This window comes from Balaenoptera borealis (genome assembly GCF_965194805.1).
Source record: "Balaenoptera borealis genome assembly, chromosome: 3".
In the NCBI taxonomy this organism is placed as follows: Eukaryota; Metazoa; Chordata; class Mammalia; order Artiodactyla; family Balaenopteridae; genus Balaenoptera; species Balaenoptera borealis.
In genome coordinates, this window is record NC_138866.1 from 30,441,442 (window position 1) to 30,465,401 (window position 23,960).

General features: G+C 38.7%; 1 protein-coding gene across 5 annotated transcripts in view; it reads right to left on the bottom strand.

Moving 5' to 3' along the window:
- Positions 1-23,960, bottom strand: part of SIPA1L1 (signal induced proliferation associated 1 like 1) — a 376,440-nt gene that overhangs the window by 287,208 nt on the left and 65,272 nt on the right. For all 5 annotated transcript variants that reach the window (XM_082384312.1, XM_082384319.1, XM_082384318.1 and 2 more), the window contains exon 2: positions 2,404-2,470. The gene's annotated coding sequence lies outside the window, so the exon portion shown is untranslated. The remainder of the gene's footprint in view (positions 1-2,403; positions 2,471-23,960) is intronic.

Here is a 23,960-nt window from a genome sequence, read left to right on the forward strand (position 1 = left end):
ATTATTTTCAAGAAAAAAAAGAAGTGAAGAGCTTTTTAAAATTTCCTCAGTTACTCTCCCATGAAAAGCAGAAGCTTGGAATGCAATAACCAAACTGAAACAAGGGAAAAATTTAAGTAATATCTCACTCACCTATGAGTACCTAATTGTCTATACAAAAATTGGAAAATCCAAAGAAAAATATACTTGAGAAAATTATTCAAATGTCTTAAAGTTAAAGCTAAAGCACATAATTTAGTCAGAGATCATTTTCAATTAATATCACTCTGTTTCTCGTTGGGTGTTTAGAAAGAATATAGCAATTTTTTAAAATTGTTAAGGGAAGGAAAAAAGTATACTTTCTCAGTTCAGTTTTATGTTCTAGAACAACACTACTCAAAACATAAATAAATTAAAAAGTATAAGAATGATGCATTCAATAAGATACACATAGGACTACATATAAAATACAAGGTTTTGTGGGTTTCGGCTTTATGGATTTTTTTTTGTCTTTTTGGATTTTTGTTTTCTTTTGAAGGAAGGGAATTGTTTTGGATATTCCTTAAATAGAGAGAAGTTAGGAAAGAAGAATCGATTTAGAAAAGCCAAGAGTCATGCCACCAGTAGGTGTGGAGAACTGTTGCATTCATGGCTTCTTCCCCTCTGTTGCCCCAGTGGAGCCAGCGTGCATGAATGCTTAAGAGAAGACTCTCCCACCTCACCTAACAGATGTACTGTACCAGCATCATCAGATGTTACCACCGTTAAAAGAAGTGATCTAAGTGCCCAGGCGTTCAGGTTATTAAACTCAATTTAAAAGACAAGATGTAGCTGCTCCAACATAAAAGCTAAACAGGCTTGGCCTTCATAGTAACCCTAGAACTTAACACTTCTGCTAAGAACTGTCATATTCAAGTGTACCAACCAGGAGATGACCCTTATTTAAGAGTGTTTAAAAATACCTTAAGACATACAGGGAGTGCACTGAAGGTGCACATTTCAATAGTATACAGGTACTGAGGAGAGAAAAAAAAAGTAAATCTTGGAAAACAACTTCCAAGATAGAGGTGAAAACCAGAGGGCACTCAATAACATGCACTGATTTTTTCGTCCTTCGCAAAGTACCTGAGCTACAGCTACCTACATTGAGCAACCCTGCAGGCTGTTTGCTTCACCACTCAGCAATTTTTTGATGGTTGCAAAGTGCTGCATTCTCAAAGGTAGTTTTTCAGTTGTGTTGCTAATAAGAAAACTTAGACTCTTCAAATGGCTAAAAATTACAGAGATCTAGAAATCTTTCTTGGATTCCTACCTCTTTTAAAGAATGACTCTGGGAATGGTCAAATCAATGCTAACAGGAAAGTGTCCTAATGTACTTTAAAAACATTTTCAGAGATAATCATTCCCCAATTTCTCTTACTGAAATTCAAGGAAGGTCAGAAATAGCAAGCCACTTTGAAATCAGTGCTCCAATTACCCAGCGGGAGTCTGAAAAGAAGCCCTCAGCTCTGCACACAGGTTTACAGAGGTGAGATGCTCAGATAACCTTGACTGTCCTTTATAGAATGCAGCTCTCCAGAAGAGCTGGCTCCTTAGGCAATTTGTTTCTGCTTCTGACAAAGCAGGCGATAAAAAATTCCCAAACTCTTTGTTTCAGCATCTGGCTGAAAAGAAGGTTAAGTACAAAGTACCAAAACCAAAGAAACCTACATAACCCCAAACCACTTTTTTATCTGAATTTAGGAGCTTAGCATATTATAGCATTTCAGTCTGTAGAAAAGTCTCTTTCAGTCGAATTAAACTGTTATTTTGTTCAATGAGAATGTCGTTTGACAACTGAGTCAAATGTTTGAGAAATATCCACTAAAACGCTGGGATAGGCACAGGACAGAACTGGGTCTCTACCTAGCACTAACCAAGAGCAATCACTTAAATCAATGGCAAATGTCAATCAATCAGATCATCCAGCCATCTCTCAATTTTTCAGGATACACTTGGTATTCCAAATTATACATTAATGCATCAGGGTTAACAAGGCTCTTATTCAGAACATGGGTTGGGGTACAACCTCCCATCAAATTTTAAGAAACACATAGAAGATGTTCTGAAATGCAATTATTATGGAATGAAAATAGACATATGTAACAAAACTATTTTTATTATTAAGTTGCCAGAAAAATATCTTAAGTATTTACTGTAACAATGAAAATGCTGAATTCAGAAATCAATGACTAAAAACGGCACAGGAGTCTCCCCTCTTCCCCATTTCTGCCTCTCAGCAGTAGAACAACAAAGAAGGAAACACCAGTGGGGAAAAAATATAGAATCCAAATTTACTAAATCAAAAGTCTGCTGTGAGTGGCAGGTCTTCTAGGAATGAACACAGGAGTTTGACAAGCCTTTGTGACTTATCTACCAACTCACCTGATTCCACTTCAAAGTTGGTGGTAAATCTTGCTTCCGAGTCCAACTTGAGGTATTCTCGCAAAACCTAGAGTAAAATAATTATGAACTTTAGTATAAGATTATTTTCAAATTCTGAAAATAGTGATAAAGGGGAAAAATCATAGCTACAAATCAAATCATAATTGTGAAATGTCATACTTTACCTCTAAAACCCTCTTTAATTTGTAATCTCTTTATGTGCAGTTCAACACACACTTAAATTTAAGCCAACCAACAGCCACTCCCACTTATACAACAAATTCCTAAACCTGACTGTTCAGTCTGGAAGATCACGTTTCTCTCCACATGATCTGATCAGAAAGTCTGGGGAGAAACCCAGGAACCAATATGAGTAAGAAGTGCCCCAATAAGGTGATTTTGATGTAGCTGGTCTATCACCTGCCTGTGGGAACCACTGTTCCCAACCAGTGGTTCTCCACAGGGGGCAATTCTATACCCCAGGGGGACATCTTGCAATGTCTGAAGATATTTTTGGTTGTCACAACAGAGGAAGGGGTTATACTACTGGAATTTAATGGGTAGAAGCCAGGAACACTGCTAAATATCCTACAAGGCACAGGACAGTACAAAGACTTCTCCAGCCCAAAATGTCAATAGCAGTGAGACTGAGAAAGCCTGTTCCAAAGCAACCAAACATTCTGACGATTTAGAAATTCTACAATTCTCACACTTGTCATTTCAGATAGGCTATATATAAAAACTCTACTATAACCATAAAACATTTCCTGTGACTGCAGGCATATTATTAGTTAAAAGAATACATATATATGCCCAACATTAAAATTTGCAGCACATGTACCTATTTCTAAAAATATTAAAATAAGTCAGACTATACATGTCCAAAAGAGCTTCCAAGAAACCAAGTTTTAATATTTGCTGAGATGAAACACTATTTCAAACTGGGTTAATTCCCAAACCCTGTTCCCAAACATATAAAATGGAAGCTTAGAAGAGTAAGAAGAACCAGAACTTCGTTTCACTCACAGGTATTTCCAATTCCTGGTGAGGACAAAGGGGAAAATTTCCCAGCCTGTCATCTTGGATAGTAGGACATCTTTCATTCAGCCAAATATAAAGGTACTTCAAAACTTACACTACTTGCATTCAAAATGAGACTCGCTGAGGGCCTACCATGTCCCTGGCACTATGATCTTACATAATACAGCAGAACAGAGTTCCAGAAGACCCTGCAACAGGTCTTTCCTACCCTACCATAATCAATGGTATAAACATCAGACGAAAACTGTGGGAAAAAGAAACCTAAAAAGGATATTCTGAGCATCGGATACCCCAGATGATGAAACGTGCAGTTTTCACATGATTGGCCTACAAATTGCACCTACAGAATGGGTAAGGAAGCCTGGAACACTTGAAATATATACTTTGTTTTGTTCATCTTAAGTAATAAGCTATAACCAGCTAATTATATAAACAAAACACACCTGACAGTCGATTTGCACTAGTAGTCTACTTAGAGACATGAACAAACATGCCAATGTCAAACTCAAGTGAAAGGATATGATTTATAAACATACTTAGAAAGATTCCACCAGAATTACTCCATTCCAACTGGATAACATTTCCATGATGTGGCATATGCGCTTATATTCTAATTACAGTCTGATTTCTTCCCCTGAATCTCCAGTGCTATAAAGAAACTACACAAATCAAACTCACCCACAGTCATCCCAGGCAGCAAGCACCTGGCTGGTTGGCAGGTGGACTGGTATTCCTATCTCAAAGCACCAGGGGGTTCAGGAGTCCAGGTAGAATCTGTGGCACAGGCAGGGTTCCAGTCTAGAGCTCCCTGCCCAGCCCTGGAGACCTGTGCACAAGCCGTATCATTAGGAAGCTTTGCTGAATGACACGCTTTTCCAAAGGTAGGGCTAACACACGTTCTAGATTCAAGATGCCCATTAACTCAGTGTAGAGCCAAACATACCCCCACTACAAAAAGAAGACAACCGGGGAAGGCAGCCTCAGACAAAAGCAGAAAAACAAAGACAAACTTCTTAATATCCATCCATGGCTGTGGCTTTACGAAGCAAAGTAATTTGGGGGCCTTCCTTTCTTCCTCCAAGAAAGGAAGAAAAGAAAGCCCAAAAATAAATAGGAAGGTTCAGAAATATTAGTGCACAATCTGAAATTTAAGCCCCACCTCCATTTTTCTAGATTTAAATCAGCCTTCAAATAAAAATTCATAATTAAATTTCAAAACATAAACACTTCTTTTTCTCTCTCTCTCAGCAGTAAAATATATGCTGTTCCAAAAAAGAAAGCTTGCTCAATTTCCTGTCAAAAGCAATCCAGAGAAGGCCACCTACACTGTAAAAGCAGCAAGAAAAAGAAAAAAAAAATGCTGAAGAAAAGCCTGTATGTGTGGGAGTGTTCTAAGTGAAATGTAACTACCACTCTGGATTTTAAAAGCTTTTTTTCCTCGATCATTCTGAGAAATATAAAAATTAGTGTAACTGCTAAAGAGAAGTTTGTCCTCTAACCTATCTAAGGAAAACAAGCCCTATGATGGATTTTAGTTCCACGAAAGAAAGAGAGGAGGGGGGTGGGCAATTCAAGGCTTTACCCCGCGATTTTCTGTACTAAAAGGAAAGGGTAGATTCTACCAAATAGATAACTTACACTTAACGTTCACAGAAAGAGAAGGCTGCTCTGACAATTAACCCTCTCCCCATAACACCCTACTCCCATCTCAAACCATGCAAATTTTTAGACTAGGGCCAGCTTGGTCCTAATACGCTTAACCTAAACCTTTGGGGGCTAACCAATCATACACACAGTAATGAGACGACCAGATTGTGGATTAGGACAGCATTGAATTCGCCACTCTATCAATTTCCCCTTACCCTGCTTATACTTTCTGAAAACTCTAAATTCTAAGACGGCAATCAACCAGCCCAATACATTTTACTAAAAGCCTACTGAAACATGCTCAGTACTAAGGCAGAGGCAGTATGGTAAAAGAAAAAAAAAGAGGGGCTTCCCTGGTGGCGCAGTGGTTGAGAGTCTGCCTGCCAGTGCAGGGGACACGGGTTTGAGCCCTGGTCTGGGAGGATCCCACATGCCGCGGAGCAACTGGGCCCGTGAGCCACAACTACTGAGCCTGCGCATCTGGAGCCTGTGCTCCGCAACAAGAGAGGCCGCGATGGTGAGAGGCCCGCGCACCGCGATGAAGAGTGGCCCCCGCTCGCTGCAGCTGGGGAAAGCCCTCGCACAGAAACGAAGACCCAACACAGCCATAAATAAATAAATTAAAAAAAAAAAAAGAGAAAGAAAAAGCAAGCTTAAACAGCTCACCAGAAAACTGAGGAGAAAAGAATAGCACAAAGTAAGTTGAAACTAAATACAATATTATCACTGAATTGAAACACAGTAAAGTGCCAGATTTCTGTAAATCATACTTTCCCTCGAAAGAAGTTAGTCACAAAAACAAAACATAATTGAAGGGAAATAAATAATGAGCAGGGAAAAGAACACAGTAAGGAAATGATGGTGAATATTTTAAAACCAGAATACCAAAAGACAAAAGATATAACAGGAAGCCACACAGGAAGGGCAGTTGCCAGACAAGACAGCACAGGAAAGCAAACCTCTTAAACCCTTCAAATGATTGGTTTGATAAGCTAATGATATTGAAAAAGTCAACTCACAGGAGGGGTCTTTTTTGTTTTCTGTAATAATCTCAGACCAATGTACCAGAAAAAAAAAAGAAAAAGAGCTGCAAGACTAGAACAAATAATTTCCCTGAACCACTTGAGAGTTAAGTAGCCAACATCACGGCCTATCACCCCTACAGAGTTTGCTGAGTCATTTCTATAAACAAAACTGCAATAACTATGACCATCAACATCCAGAAATTAACACGGACATAGTATGGTCATCTAATGGTCCCAACAGCGCCCAGGTTTGACTTTCTCCAATGATCCCAATAGTGTCCATTTTAGTAAAAGGATCCAATCCAGGATCTCACACTGGCACTGACCTTTCACTGCTCATTAGTCTATATCAAACTAGAACTCCTCAGACTGTCCTTGACTTTCATGAACTTGACAATTTTGAAGATTTCAGGCCAGTTTTATATTGAATAGAATGTTCCTTACTTTGGGTTTGTTGATACTTAATTGTTGATTAGATTCAAGTTATGACTTTTCAGCAGGAATACCACAGAAAAGTTCCTTCCTCTCGTTGTACCCTATCAGGTAGTACGCGATTTTGATTTTTTTCCCTGACTGGTAGTGTGAACTTACATCACTTGATTAGGGTGGTATCTGCCAGATTTCCCCACTGTAAAGTGACTCTTTTCCTCTTTGTAATTAATAAGTATTTTGCGAGGTGATACTTTCAGACTATATAAATATCCTATTTCTCAACCAACTTTCACCCAATACTTTGTCCATTGATAATTTTTTTAAAAAAGTAATTTTTTAGTCCGATAATTTCAACCATTTTAGTGGGGGAAAATGGTATTTAGAAACCAAGATCTGGGTGTGCGTATTGCAACTGGATTATCACTATTCCTAGGTCATCTAGGTGAACAGAGGCACACACATATATGCACACACTTACTTCTTCATTTCTTTCTATATCTATCCATGTATACTGAAAACCATGAGTTCATACAGTTAGCCTGAATTCCACTCCAATACTGCAAGATTCATTCTAGTTTTCCCCTTTCCCTTCCTATAAGAGTGGTATATCTAGTTCCCATTAACCTCTATTTCCTTACTGGATTCACCCCCACCCCCGTGTCACGCAATGCTGTCCCTACGTCTGACCCAGTATCAGAAACAGCCTGCTCTACAGGATCAGTAATGGGGAAGCCTAGATAGACAAAAACGTCTTAGGTAAAAACCACTCTACACCAAACACCACAGAAAAAACTGCAACCCCACATCCATGACCATCAGCAAAGGCCAAGTGGAGAACCAAGAGTTCTACACTCCTTGGCAGTGATGAAGCACTCTTATTAGAGACTACATATAACAGGATGCCGTTGTTACAGGGCCCAAACAGGCAAAGCTAAAAACACACAGGAGTCCCTTCCTATTCTCAAAGGACACGTGCCGAGCCCCCCAGTGGATGCCTGAAGCCACAGATAATGTTGACTCCTATAACAGGTACCTCTCGGAGATGCTGCAGGTTCAGTTCCAGACCACTGCAATAAAGCAAATATCGCAATAGAGCAAGTCACACAAATTTTGGTTTCCCACTGCGTATAAAAGTCATGTTTACACTATACTGCAGTCTACTAAGTGTGCAACAGCATTTTGTCTAAAAAAACAAGATACATACCTTAATTTAAAAATACTGCTAGATAAAAAAAAAAAAAAAATAAAAAAATAAAAAAAAAAAAAAAAAAAAAAAAAATACTGCTAGAGAATGCTAACCATCATCTGGGCCTTCAGGGAATCGTAATCTTTTGGCTGGTGGAGGGCTTGAAATATTTTGAGGATTACCAAAATGTGACACAGAGACACGAAGTGAGCAACTGCCTGACACGGGGTTGCCACAAACCTTCAATTTGTAAAAAACACAATATCTGCGAAGCACAATAAAGCGAAGCGTAATAAAATGAGGTATGCCTACACATACCATGTTTTTTCCTATGCATACATACATATCATGCATGCATACATGATAAAGTTTAATTTATAAATTAGGCACAGTAAGCGATTAACAACAATAATAATAAAACAGAACAATTATAATACACTGTAATAAAAGTTATGTGAATGCAGTCTCTTTCAAGATACCTTATTGTATAAATTTAACGCCTTTTCTGTTTTAACTAAGCACTTACCACACACTGTGGCCATAACTTTTACGGTCTGATATGTGGCAGCAAACTAGCACAAATTTCTTTTTCCTTCTTCACAATTTCATGGGTAGAAGATTCATTCTTACCTTACCAGCAGCATATGATTTTTTTTTCTTTCCTTATTACATCAAGAACTTTCACCTTTTTACTTAAAGGAAGCACTTCGCGGCTTCTCTTTGGCACGTGTGAATTGCCAGCATCACTATTCTTGTGTTTTGGGGCCATTATTAAGTAAAATAAGGATCCCTTTAACATAAGCAGTGCGATTCCACAACAGTCAATCTGATAAACTGAGCCGGCTACAAAGTGACTAACCGGGAGGGGATATGCTGGACAAAGGGATGGTTCACATCAGGGGAGGGACGGCCTGGGATGGCACGAGATTTCATCACATTACTCAAAACAGCACACGATTTAAAACTTATGAACTGTTTATTTCTGGAATTTTCCATTTAATATTTTCAGCCCACAGCTGATCACAGGTAACTGAAACCACAAAAAGAGAAACCTCGGATAAGGGGGGACTACCCCTCGGATAAGGGGGGACTGCCGTATTGTCTACAGATACACTCATTTTAAAAAGCAAGGGAGTGCTGAACATAAAATTCAGGACAGCTCTCCCCTCCACAGGGAGGCAGGAGGGTGGGATCCTGGAGGAACACACAGCAAGTTCAAGTCCTGACCCCGTTCCAGTTCTTAGTGAGAACCTGCACGTGCTGAGCACCAGTTCCTTGACAGACACAGTGCTTCACCAAACCACAAAGTCTAGCACGGTCTCAATTTTATATTTGAGATTTGAGGCTTAAAGAGGTTAAGCACGCTGCCTGTGGTCACGCAACTAATAAACAAGAGCTCAGATACAAACCCAGGTCTGACTCAAATCCTCTTTCTACTGTGCCCTCTACTATTCCTCCAACAGAGGAAAGAAGACGGGTAGGAGAAGTGAAGTTACGATTCTGAGGGTAAGATTCCTTCTGTGCCTCTGAACCATTTCCAGAATGGTTTTCAGGGTATGGGAGAGTCTAGGCCAAAACCAGGCGGGTAAAAATCTTCCTGAAGGCAGGGACACAATCCTTTAGGGATAGTTTCTATCACATTCCATAGGCTACAAATTCTAGTTCAATTCAGTCACTAATAAGGTCTCTCTTTAGAGGCCCCTGGTAAAATCCTACTAATTGTTGCTTGGTTTTGTTTTGAAATCAGGGGACAAGGGAGAGAAGACCAGCAACCCATTCATGAAATTCCAACCACAGCCTAAATATGGTGCATCTGTACATGACTTAGTGCACAGCTTGAAACATGAAATCAGTGACACAACATCAGGCCCTTTTTAAGAATTTATACAATGAGATAGGAAGGCAGAACAACAATACTACTCCAAAGGAAAGACTGGGACATCCTGGGAAGCTTAGATACCACTCAACCACCTGAGGGGGTTTAAAAATGCTAAAACCCCAAAAGATGGATCTCCTTAAAAAGAAAACAAAAGAAAAAAAAAAAAAAAGCAAAAAGATAGTATATTTATCGTCTCAAAGACTCAGAAATAAACACATTCTAACTGCATTTCTGGTAGAAAAATCTCCAGAGTCTACTGAAGTGATTAATAACAACTCACACCACCTGGAAAAGTCTCATGATCAGCACTAATGATTTTGTGATCTCAGTTCATGCTTTCTAAGTTTATCTTTAAAAAGGAGTAAGTTTTTCCATTGTTGATTTCCAGGGAGCAGAGTATAAATTGAATCAGAAATAATTGTAAGCCTAGCCTTCCTCCCAAACCCTCTCCCCCAAATTCACGAAGCTCTATCTTCCCTCTCTATCAACCTTCTCTTTCTGAAGAGGAAAAATCTAGACCTAGGCGAGAGACTATAGGAAATGCTACAGAACAAATGAAATAAAAGGACATGTGCAAGACGGTGCAAAGATAAATCAAAACTCACTCAAGCTTTATATTGTAGCCTAAAATTGTCTACAATATATAAAGGTTAAGAAACATAAAATCATCCTGTAAATATAATAAGCACACAAAAAGCACACACACAAAAATAAATCTCACTAGATAAAAAAGGGAAGTCATTTAAAAGAACTCTTCAGGGCCAAGCCTTTTTTTTTTTTTTTTTTAAGCTTTGTAGTTACTTTCTTTATGAAAAGCAATCAGGTGCTGTTGAAATCAGCATCAGGCATTACAGAGACAAGAAGTTATCCTAAGGAATTTCTCAGTGAGGATGACAAACTGAATAAATTAGCCCATAGGCACTTGTTTCTTTCATCCTACTGTATTAAGCTTACGTGATCACAAGATGAGCAGTAATTATCCTTGAGAATTAAGGGAGAATAGCCCAGCTTTAAAGGAAATTTAAAAACTGAAACATACATAAAAAATGTATTTCTTTAACATCAAAAAAGAGAAAACCTGGAAACACATTAAAGAGTTTCATTGTAAATTCCCAGATAATGAATTTTGGGTAAAAATCAATATGGCTATTGAAAAATAAATCCTCCCAAGCTAATCTAATTTATTGTTATTGAGACAACCCACTTATCAAGGGACTGCAGGAGTTGCATTTCTTAACGTTAATGGATTTGACAATTCGTGAAGACACAGGAAAAATGTTCTTCCCAGAAAAGCACATACCAGTGGTTCTTTGATCCCGAGTTGTACAAACTACTTCTTATTCTTCCTTTCCCTGTAATTCTAAGCATAAAAGTTCTACACAGAGAAGGAGAGAGTCAAGCAAATAAACTGACTGGAAAAAGGCTAAAGTGGTGATGACAAGAGAAACAAGTCCTTTTACAGGCTTATTATCATCGTAAGGCTTCTCCATCTCTATCTATTCATTTGCTCAAACCAAAAACCCGGGATTCATTCTCCATTCCTTTCTTTCACAGCCCATATCCATGCTGTTGAGACCTATAACTTCCACCTCCTGAAGACCACCTTGAATTCCTCACGCCTCCCCACGTCCACAGTCACCACACTGATCCCAGCCACTGTTATCTCTCAACTAGACAGCTGACACACATTCATCTTTCTACCCCTGATCAATTTTTACAGAGTGGTCACACTGACTTCTTAAAAGGCTAAACTATATATTATCCCCCTGCTGAAAATCCCCCAATGCTTTCCATGTCCTGAGATGCCAAGAATGTGAAGGATGTAAGATTTTACCCTAATTTCAAGCTAACAAGTTAGCTGCCACAGTTGTATGGATGCTGGCAGAAGACATGAGACTCTTGGGTCAAAGACAAAGGACTTCATTACTCACAGCAATAGCAACAACCAGAGTATCATTACTCACAGCAATAGCAACAACCAGAGTATCATTACTCACAGCAATAGCAACAACCAGAGTATCATTACTCACAGCAATAGCAACAACCAGAGTATCAGCACTTTTGGTGCCAGTCCCTTCAGTCCCAACTCCCATGAGGTAACACAAAAAAGGCCAGATGACACCTGCACAGCAGTGGGTTGTGTAACAGGAGAGGAACCCTAAGGTTAATGAACCCAAGTCTTTTACAGTGGGCAGTAAGCCCGTCTGACCTTTTCCCCAGAAGGAGACATTGTCTTTACTACACTAGACAATAGTGTGCCTGATCTTTGCTCTGGAGGGAGACACTCTATCTTCCAAGGCTGCTGACCATACAAATCATCCTTGAAAAGGCAGTCCAGAACAAAGGTAGACAGTGCAGAAACATAAGACACATGGAAAACTCTCTTTCAACACTAGAATGAAAGTCAAATTTCTCAATATGGTCTACAAGGCCCTAAAAAATTGATCCCTTCCTCTTCAATTTCATGTGGAACCCCCTGTCTCCCCAGCTTACTATGCTCTAGCTCCATTGGCCATCTTTGGTGTCCTCTTAAATAAGCCAAGCTCTTTGCTGCCTCAGGGCCTTTGCCTGTACTGGTCCTTTTATCTGAAATGCTCTTTCCCTGGCTTAGACGTCACTTCCTCAGGAAGACCTTCCTTCATCAACCTATCCATTTACAACCCCACACTCACTGTTCATTTCCTTTTTTTTTTTTTTTTTAAATAACTTTAAAGGCTTTTTTTTTTTTTTTTTTTGGTTGCACATTGGGTCTTTGTTGCTGCGCGCGGGCTTTCTCTAGATGCAGCGAGCGAGTGCTACTCTTCGTTGCGGTACGCGGGCTTCTCATTGCAGTGACTTCTCTTGCTGTGGAGCACAGGCTCTAGGTGGGCAGGCTTCAGTAGTCGTGGCACGTGGGCTTCAGTAGTTGTGGCTCGCGGGTTCTAGAGCGCAGGCTCAGTAGTTGTGGCACACGGGCTTAATTGCTCCGCAGCATGTGGGATTTTCCTGGACCAGGGCTCAAACCCATGTCCCCTGCATTGGCAGGCAGATTCTTAATTACTGCGCCACCAGGGAAGCCCTCATTTCCTTTTTATCACTTTGATCACTCATTCACTCATTCAATAACCATTTATTGAGCACCTACTATGTTCTAATCATTATTATTATTATTGTTTATTTATTTACTGACAGTCTTCCTTTTGAGAGTAGAAACTTTGTCTTTACATTCAGCCACAAAGGCCTAGAACTTAAAACCATGCCCTCAATAAAATTCTGCTGAATAAATGAACAACTATTACAATATGAAGTACTGAAATATTTCCAGGTCAATATGGGAAAACAGCAGAGCAGTGCACCAAAGGATGGAATAAGAAGCTAAAGTCCTAAAGTCAAACCCTGGAGTCATCTTTTGGTAATACGTGAGCAATTCTACTAAGCTCCCTGTAAAATGAAGAAAATCCCTCTCCCGCCTAACTCACAAGATTATGTGAGGATCAAATGATGGAATCTATTTGGAAGCCCTTGCAATGCTAAATATAATTTAAAACAAGTAACAAATTGATAGTTAACAGTCATGAGATAGTTATTCATTCAACAAGAATATACTAGGCCCCTACTATGAGGCTGACCTTATTATGGGAATTTATAATAAAAATGTATAACTTAAAATGAAATTAGAAAACGTTTTGTTCTTTAATAAACTTGAAGGGGAGTCATTTTTCCCCTTTAAATACCCTATGGACATATCTTAAAAACTTTCAGATAAAAGGTGAGTCACCTTTATCTGCCCCTGATCCCAGAATATCATGTTTTTTTGGTTACTTAAGTGATATATATATATATATATATATATATATATATATATATATTCTTTTTCAGATTCTTTTCCCTTATAGGTTATTGTAAAATATTAAGTATAATTCCCTGGGCTATACAGTAGGTCCTTGCTGGTTATCTATTTTATATATAATAGTGTGTATATGTTAATCCCAACCTCCAACTTTATCCCTCCCCTCTTTCCCCTGTGGTAACCATAAGTTTGTTTTCTATGTCTGTGGGTCTATTTCTGTTTTGTATGTAAGTTCATTTGTATTAATTTTTTTTCAGATTCCACATATAAGTGATATCATATGATATCTGTCTTTCTCTGTCTGACTTACTTCACTCAATATGACAATCTCTAGGTCTATCCATGTTGCTGCAAATGGGCGTGATTTCATTCTTTTTTATGGCTGAGTAATATTCCATTGTGTATATGTACCACATCTTCTTTACCCATTCATCTGTTGATGGACATGTAGGTTGCTTCCATGTCTTGGCTATTGTAAACAGTGCTGCAGTGAGCTTAAGTGATTTTTTTTGTTTTTAAACTTTGGGTTTATTTATTTATTTATGGCTGTGTTGGGTCTTCATTTCTGTGCGAGGGCTTTCTCTAGTTGCGGCAAGTGGGGGCCACTCTTCATCGTGGTGTGCGGGCCTCTCATTATCGCGGCCTCTCGTTGTGGAGCACAGGCTCCAGATGTGCAGGCTCAGTAATTGTGGCTCACGGGCCTAGTTGCTCCGCGGCATGTGGGATCTTCCCAGACCAGGGCTCGAACCCTTGTCCCCTGCATTGGCAGGCAGATTCTCAACCACTGCGACACCAGGGAAGCCCCAGCTTAAGTGATTTTTAAGCAAGCCATTCAAATGCCAATTTAGAAAAATTTTAGACTGTATTTACATCCCTGAATGCCAATCTCCAAAACAGGAATTTTTAGCCTTCTAACAAAGTTAGGAATTTATTAATTTTGTCTCCTTTTACTGACTTCATGTGAAACTAAACACAGTCTCTTCACTGCAACATGGTGTGTGTGTGTGTGTGTCTGTGTGTGTAAAATGAAGGGAAAGTAAGCTGCATCTTAGATTAAAAAGAGCAGCTTCAGAGTCATCGCACCAGGTAGCCAACAGGCGAAAATGCTGACGTGTGAGCAGAGGACAGGCAACTTGACTGCAAACAGGGACAGTCAAGGCAGACACACCACACAGCTGGCGTGAGTTCGCCAATGAACTCATCTCCTATGACCTCACAATAAAATTACTCGAAATTAATTAAAAAGGGTATTGCTTCTATGATACAAAATGAAGCATAAACTGATAAAGATGAGAGTTTATGCAACATTCTTTAGAAAGGAGGTAAAGTGGAATGTGAGAACCATATGACTAAGATTCCTTTTAGATAACACTTTTCAAACTCAATATGCCTATACAGAAATAACTAACCACAGGTACATAGTGCTGGTAAACAGGAGGAATAACACGAATTGGTACTAATTCATGTTAGCACGAAGTTAAAAGTTAAAATCAAGAAGAAAATATGAGGGACTTCCCTCATGGTGCAGTGATTAGGAATCCGCCCGCCAATGCAGGGAACACGGGTTCGAGCCCTGGTCTGGGAAGATCCCACGTGCTGCAGAGCAACTAAGCCCGTGAGCCACAACTACTGAGCCTGCGCTCTAGAGCCCACACGCCACAACTACTGAGCCCGCGTGCTGCAACTACTAAAGTCCGCATGCCTAGAGCCTGTGCTCTGCAACAAAAGAAGCCACCGCAATGAGAAGCCCGTGCACCGCAACGAAGAGTAGCCCCCGCTCACCACAACTAGAGAAAGCCCACACGCAGCAACGAAGACCCAACGCAGCCAAAATAAATAAATAAATAAATAAAATTCAAAAAAAAAGAAGAAGAAAGTATGAAAATGGGGGAGAGAAGTACATGGGAAGGCTCTTTGGAGCTAAGAAAGACATCCAGGTTAAGAGGGATGGAGACAGATGATCCACAACGTACGTATGAGAAACATTAGAGACATATGCGTCTATACACACACACACACACACAATTGTATTCAGTAGCTTTTCATTACACATGTGAAGATCTCTCAAAAAATGCCTCCATACAGGGCTTCCCTGGTGGCGCAGTGGTTGGGAGTCTGCCTGCCAATGCAGGGGACACGGGTTCGAGCCCTGGTCTGGGAGGATCCCACATGCTGCGGAGCGGCTGGGCCCGTGAGCCACAACTACTGAGCCTGCGCGTCTGGAGCCTGTGCTCCGCAACAAGAGAGGCCACGATGGTGAGAGGCCTGCGCACCGCGATGAAGAGTGGCCCCCGCTCGCCGCAGCTGGAGAAAGCCCTCGCACAGAAATGAAGCCCAACACAGCCATAAATAAATAAATAAACCCAAAGTTAAAAAAAAAAAAAAATGCCTCCATACATATTATGTATTTTAAAGATGGCTACCTATTCCAAATCTGGGAGGAAGGGGACAGGAGCAGTTACCAAACTATTCACACAGGCCTCGTTAACCACACTTTTACAATAGTAAATACAATATAGGCATCTAGAAACTTCTTCCTTGATACTGCTTTAAATAGCCAGTGTCTAATCTTGTCTTTTGATTAAGTAATCTCCCTTATAAATAATAATGAGAGTTACTATCTGAGTACCTACAATACACCAGGCACATTATATTCTCTATCTCATGTAATCAATGTAACAATCCAGGGAGATGGGTATTATTATCCCCATTGTACAAAGGAGTACACGTAGGAATCAGTGAAGTTTTAAATCTTACCCAAGATAAAGTCCCCTGGCCAAGGTCAAACCACAAACTGAGTAATCAGACAAGCAAGAATCCAAACCCAAGTCTATTTGATAAAAAGCCTGTGTTTCTACTACTGTATTATACAACCTCTACCTTACAGTATATTAGATAGGATAATTGTAATTTAGGAATTATTTATATATTACTAGTTTATTGTTCATGACATTACACGAAAATGCACATTATAAACTATAGCCTATGTTAAAATATATATTTTATAAATATTTTTTCAGAAAAATACACGGCAAAAAAATTTATTATATTTATGAGTGATTGGATCGCTAGTGAATCTTCTCAATTTCTATTTTTCTAGTTTCTCCTTAATTATGATATATAACTTACAAAAAGTAGAGCACACACCAAAAAACTACACTTTAGTACAGACATTCTTCCCCCTGTTCTCTGGAACCTATCAAAACTAAATTTAGATGATAAAACATGATACAAGTTTAACAGAGGCTCAGAGTTGAACAAAAGGTGAACAACAATGAAAAATATGGCACAGCATTAAAATCACAGAGAAACTTGGTAGCACTAAGGAAAAATAAATAGCCTTTCGGTTTCTGTATTATACTTAACCAAAAAAAAAAAAAGTAAGTAAAATAGAGAGGTAGTCAGAATTCCATAACTTGAAGGAAATGCTTAGAGGAAAATTACCAAAACCAACAAAAGTCAATTCAATTCGAGGAAAACACCCTTGGAAACCACGGTACAAAGTCTTCATGGAAAACAGTCAGTTTTGGTGATTGTCCAGGCATTTTAACAGATTAACAGTTAATCTGAAGAAACTACTACTTAGTGGCTCTGGAATGTCGTGTAAGCCAAACAACTAATTGGAATGTGAATGCCCACATTCAACCAAGTTTACTTTTCAAAATACATACATTTCTCATCTTGTTCAATGACCCTATGTCATGTTCACACAACCTCTTCAGAAGCGCTGTAACCATAACCTGAAAATGGGAGGTGCATAAACTTCATTTCCCTACAGGAAACCACCACTCAACTACTCACTATGTAATCTGTCTTCAAAGCCATCAAATAAAATGCATTCCAATAGAAAAAAACACCGTTGGATCAGGAGGGAGAAAAGCAGAGCTTCAACTTTTTCCAAAATGTTTTACGATCTAAAACAAATATGGCAAAATGTTAAGACCTGGTGAAGCTGGAAGGTATTACATATAAGCCCCTATCTTTTCCAGTCCATCTGAAATAATTTTAAGTTAAAAAAATAATAATGTTTGTGTACGTCAATACAACTCTCACTCCTCTCAGCACTCCTGTATTGATGAAAACACACACACACCATATCCACGTCCCTCCAGCCCAACATGCGGCATTTTACACCCCTGTGGAAGCCATTTTTGACATGAATACCAAACATTCCCCAATATTTCGTTTGCTCCTTTGCAAAGCATGAGTTCAAAAAAACTGCCATGTGACAGAATAAAAAAATTAAAAATTCTTACAACAAGGACCTACTGTATAGCACAGGGAACTACACTCAGTGTACTGTAATAACCTATATGGGAAAAGAATCTAAAAAAGAATATATATATGTATAACTGAATCACTTTGCTGTACACTTGAAACTAACACAGCATTGTAAATCAACTATACTTCAATAAAAAATCAATTAAAAGTAAATAGGTAAATAAAATTTAAAATTCTTTATGTAATGATGTCAGAATAGTCATAAAGCACCTGAGAAGTTCTGTGTGTATGTATTGAATCCATTTCTAAAATGAAAATAAATAAGTTTACTTCTCGAACGGCACTTTTCCAGAACAGACAGTCCTAATCCCCCACGGGAAACCACAGGCTCAAGACACCTTACAAAATGTGCCACCTACACCAAAAAAGTCACTTTTGGTATTAAAGTGACAAGAAGATCTCTATTAAGGGCAAGCTTGTGACCTGAAAAAAACTAAACAGATCTTTAGAAAGTGAGTTTTTAACTTTCCTCTCACTTGAAAGAACCAGAATCCACATTCGTATGGAGCTTTTGACTCAGTGGGCAAAGGCACTACGTGGAAACTGCTGTCATATTCAGGAAACAGATGGGGTGCATGATGCAACGAGATAATCAACTGCCACCCTCTTCCCTCCACTAGAATTTAAGAAACACTCAGTTAATAATGAAACAAACTAGAAAAGCAGAAGTTCAGAGCTGAGCAGGTCTTGAACAAACATCAAGGAACTTGTTATGAGCATCAAGGAGTGGTTAGACCTAAAGGACAAAGAACATTTCAAATTGTTTCCTTGTTCTCAAAAACGAGCGTTACACTTGCCACAGTCTCAGTTAAAACTGGGGTCCATCTGTAACCTCACCCACCAGCCAAGCAAGTCAGATCTTAATTGAGATGTAATTATTTACTTTATTAAAACAAGTATTTACTTCAATTCAAACACTTCTCCGACATCAATTTGCAAAAAGCTGTAGTGTTCCAAAGATCACAGTGGCACAGACTTTCCTTTCAAAAAGTTTACAACCTAACTCATGGGGTAGGATATGTAAAAACAGCAATAACACAGACCGAAGTGTTGGTAGGTACAACTTTAAGGATGGCAAAAGAACATAAAGTTCAGAAGGTCAACTCAATGGCAAGAATAACAAATAAGTTTCCAATGGGCAAACAAGAGGCAGAGGAAAAGCAATTAGGGGGAGAAAAGAGAATAAGGACAGAAAAGGCTGCCATGCATGTGGTGTTTAAGTAAACAGAAAGTATAAACCATGGAAACACATTTTAAATATCAAACATACAAAGAAACACTTAAACTCTAAAGGTTGCGTGGAAATTTTCCCTGAGAGCCACAGGAGATGAATTGGCTTTACTGTCCATTCAGTGGCTGTCTTCTAGCTTTGGCCTCATCCTTCATGTTGCCTACTTCAACATCATTTCTGGCACCCGTGAACTTGTGTGGGATCAATCATCACATGATGACAGAGATGACCATCGAATCTCATCATTCTAACTGTGCTAGTTACCAGCACACGGCATGTCATTCAGAGTTACTGTTGTGCTGTGGACATTTAAATACAGAGAAGCATTAAGATGAAACTTGGAGGACTTGTAATTCTATCAGGCAGCTGAAACATAAATGACTATTTTTTTTAACCTATGGTAGTGTTAATGGCTTATGAAGCTTTGTGGTGGTGTTGGTGTTCGTTGTACAGGGAGAGGCAGGCTAGCACAGTGAGTGGGGGGGGGGAGTCCCCCTCCAGTTTTATTGAAATACAGTTGACATATAATATTGTATTAGTTTAAGGTATACAACATAATGATTTGATGTATCTATATATTATGAAATGATTACCACAATAAGTTTAGTTACCATCCATCACTTCGCATAGTTACAAATAAATGAGTATTTATCACAGCAGAAGAGAAGGCTACAATTCTAATGATGAATTTGAAAACTTACTTTTATTTACAAAAATAGTTCAGAATTTTCACATAGTGCCTAAACTGGAAGATAATAACCTTCAACAAATTAGTCTAAAGAACTGCAATTAAATTTTAGTTATTTAATTCCATTTAGGCCAAAAGCCTTTCAAGAAAAAAAGTACTCTATGTGGGACTTCTTCACACCTTGTAAAGCAGAAAACAAACTTTGCTACCTTAGACAGTAGAAATGACTCATCATTTACTTACATGAGATGTTCAGACAAGACAAAACAGTGGCTTATACATTTAAAGGCTGCCTAGATCAAAGAAAGTTTGAGTACCACACCTGGCAAATAATGCCAACAAAGCACCAATAATGACAAATCGCAAAGAAAGTAGTTCATTCGCTGGAACCAACTGGAAGGGGCAGGAGAAGGACTGAGGGGTTCGTGATGGAAGGCTAGAACCATTCCACAAAGTTTTTAAACAACGCGCTACAGAGCTTAAGATTACCCTAGAGGCAATGAGAAACTATCAAAGGTTTACTGGAGATTGTCATCATCAGAACCAAATGTGCACGTATATATGTGTGCAAACACACATGCATATATATATTTTTTATTTTCCCCCCCAAAAATTTCAACAGTGCTGTGGAAGAGAGCCTGCAAGAGGACAGACACTGAATACAGAGATGCTACTATCAAAGTTGTTGCTATTTTCTAGGTGAGAGATGCCTGGGACCTGAACTAGGAGAGTGGGAAGAGGGAAAAGAAGGAATTTAAGAGAGACAGAACACTGACAACACATGCAAAGCAATCAGATGGGGTAACTGAGAAAAATGGAACCAAAATCAACTAAAATCTCTGTCTTGAGGGACCAGAGAGGACAGTGGTGCTGTTGCCCAAGTAAGAAGCTGCATCGCCAGAAAATGAATCCCTGCACTTCTCTCAAAACTCATATTTCTGTCAAGGTGACACTTAACTGATCTTTGACGTTATTAATATTTCTCTCCAACACGGTCTGAAATCATCCATTAACCACACAGAGACTGGTCCAAGAAACAGACTCAGCTCCAAATGGCACTTTGAAATTTGTCAATTGAGTTTACCTTGAAAATCTGTCAGGAAATAGTTTAAATTTATCAAAAAGACACAAGATACCCTACAGAAGAAACATTCCAAAAATAGGACTAACTCAAGATTCTCCATAATGAAAAACATTTGCTCAATCAATTTCATAATAGAATCTAAGGTTGACGCTCTAGTTTATGAGTTTTAGCATTAACTCATTACATCACATTTTAAAATATAGTAAACCTTTTAAAAAACGTACAATTTAATATATGGTAAATTATTAACAATGCTACTCAAAACAATACAAAGGTATACCTATACAATGTAATTAGGATTAATGCCTAATACAAGAGCTAAAAGACAACTTTTTAGCAAAAAATTACTCCATTTTTATCATACCATCTTCTTTTCTTTCCAACTTTGAGGTATAATCAACAAATAAAAATATTGTAAGATATTGTAAAATATTGTTAAGATATTTGTAAGATATTTAAAGTGTACAATGTGATGATTTGATATATGTATATACACTGTGAAAGGATACTTTCCACTGAGTTAAGTAGTAAATCCATCACTTCCCATATTTATCTCTCTTTTCTTCCTGAAAGTAGAACTTTTTAAAAAATTCAGGGCTTCCCTGGTGGCGCAGTGGTTGAGAATCTGCCTGCTAATGCAGGGGACACAGGTTCGAGCCCTGGTCTGGGAAGATCCCACATGCCGCAGAGCAACTAGGCCCATGAGCCACAACTACTGAGCCTGCGCATCTGGAGCCTGTGCTCCGCAACAAGAGAGGCCACGATAGTGAGAGGCCCGCGCACCGCGATGAAGAGTGGTGCAACTAAAGAAAGCCCTCACACAGAAACGAAGACCCAACACAGCCATAAATAATAAATAAATAAATAAATAAATAAATAAATAAATAAATAAAGGGAAAAAGACGGTTCAATTAAAAAAAAATAAAGCTCTGCCTATAGACTTTTAAAAAATTCAATTATTGAACTGAAATGTCAATGATACCATACAGTGTTATCAACTACAGTCACCACATTATACTTTATATCCTCAGACCTTATTCACCTTATAACTGAAAGTTTGTAGCCCATACCACATTTTTCATATTCAAAATCAGAGTAACTGACCACTTAGACCAAATGTCTTTGTGGAACATGCTAGTTTCTAAAGATTAATAGACTGATCTTGAACTGAGAAAAAAAACATACAGACCCAAGTCAATAATTCAAAGTACAACCATAAATGAACAAAGGGCAGGGGTTGGCTGGGGGCATAAAAATTAGGTTAAAAGGGATGGGGCAAAAGAAACGAACACTCATTGAGGGCCTCCTCTAAGTCTGGCACAGGGCTAAGAAGTGCAGACACTCACTCCCACCCCAAACCCACTATATAATGAGTCTTTGGATAATTCGCGTAAGCTTCATGAAGGTAGAGGGCTTGGCAACCAGCAGATCTCCAGGTTCTCAATCAGCACCCGGCACACAGTAAGTACTCCATAAATATTTATTAGGTGCATGGATGAATGTATGGAGGGCTGCTGGATGAATGAATAGATATTTTTAATAACAATGTTGGTCTACCCACAGAGACCCAAAGAGATCCTGGCAGCTTAGGAGAGAGGGAGCAAGAAATGGTCTCCAAGCCGCTCCGCTCCCTTCTCCAAATACAGGAGGCCACAGGAGAGTGGGAAAAGCATGGGCTTCCTCATCACACCTGGGTGGGAAGCCAAGTTTCAGGCTTACCTTTAGTGTGTCCCTGGACAGATGACTACTCCATGACGGAAATGCATAGACTAATTCCTTAATCTTGAAGTTGTAAAAAGGCTTTAATGAAATAACATATATGGAGTACCTAGCAAGTACCTAGCACATAAGTAGTACTTAATAAATATAAATCTCTCCATGTACTGGGCCAAGAGAAACGTCCCCTAGTGCTGACACAGTCTTGGTCTTAAGGATAAAGTCCAAGGGAGGGGTCTCAGTGAAAGGAATTCTAGTGTAGTCCACAGCAGGACAGCTCTGGAGTCATTGTAAACTATCAATCCAAAGGCCCAGCTCATCATATCACGTTAGAGGAATTAACAATCATAGCATGAGCCTTCACAGGATTCAAAAAGAGAACAGGACTCTGACAGTGCAAGGAAATATAAAATGAAACAACTAGCATATGCTCCGTGCTTGACAATTTCACACTTGCCAAAATCAGGCATACTTCTCTCTGCTATACCGTCAAAGCTACTTTATTGATAATATCTGAAGTATATTTTGTTAATTTGATGAAAGTATGCATCATTAAGGATTCTTTCTGAGAAAAATTTCCTAAGGGTCCTATCCAGGCCCCACCTCTAAGAAACCAAGACAACTAACTACACATTTGGCTATAATTATGCCCTCATGTATTTTCTCTTTCCTACTTTTATAGCACCATATCATACAATGCAGCCCAATTATAAAACATGACTAAAACCCCCAAACCTCTTATCCATAACCAAAAAGGTGAAAATAATATTTTAACAAATTCTAATATAAGTTTCCTCTTTTGAGTCAGTAGCAAAATAAATCAAAAAAATTTTCTTAACTAACTTTCTAGTTATTGCTTATCCATCAGGTGAAGTCAACAGCAGGTTACCTTTCCTCTTAATCAGCCAGAAAGGAATGTACCTTAACTTCAGAAGGTGCCTTGAGCATCTTATTCAACTATAAGCTTCAGGAATATCTAAAATGTTTGTTTTTTTGCAATATGAATCCACATCACCTAATTCAAACATGAATCTAAATCATTAAACTCAAATACACAGCTAAATAATTTGCTTTTGGATGAAGGTCATTTTATTCACTGCTGATTTTAGATGAACATTTTACAAAGGATGTATACAGCTGGAGAACAGATTTGGATAAAGAGGGACCGTCACACCACAGACAGTTTCTCAAGTAAAAGTTCTTCCTTATAAACAAAAATCTGGGTATCCATCTTAAAGTTCAGAGAGTGTATTAATGGAACAAGAGATCAACAATGTAATATGCTAAGAACTTAAACCAATTTACAACGTCTCCACCTACAAAATAATAGTCCCTTACAGAGGGTTCCAGTTAATGAATCAACATTTAGAAATGAATATGATGTAATTTGGTGAACAGAGGAACTGAAACTATATAGGGTAGCAGGAGAGGTACACCCTATTTTGATTAGAATCAGCCAGAAGCTATGAGAAAAAAGGATTAGTGCCCAGCAGAACAACTCCCTGAAGAAATTTAGGA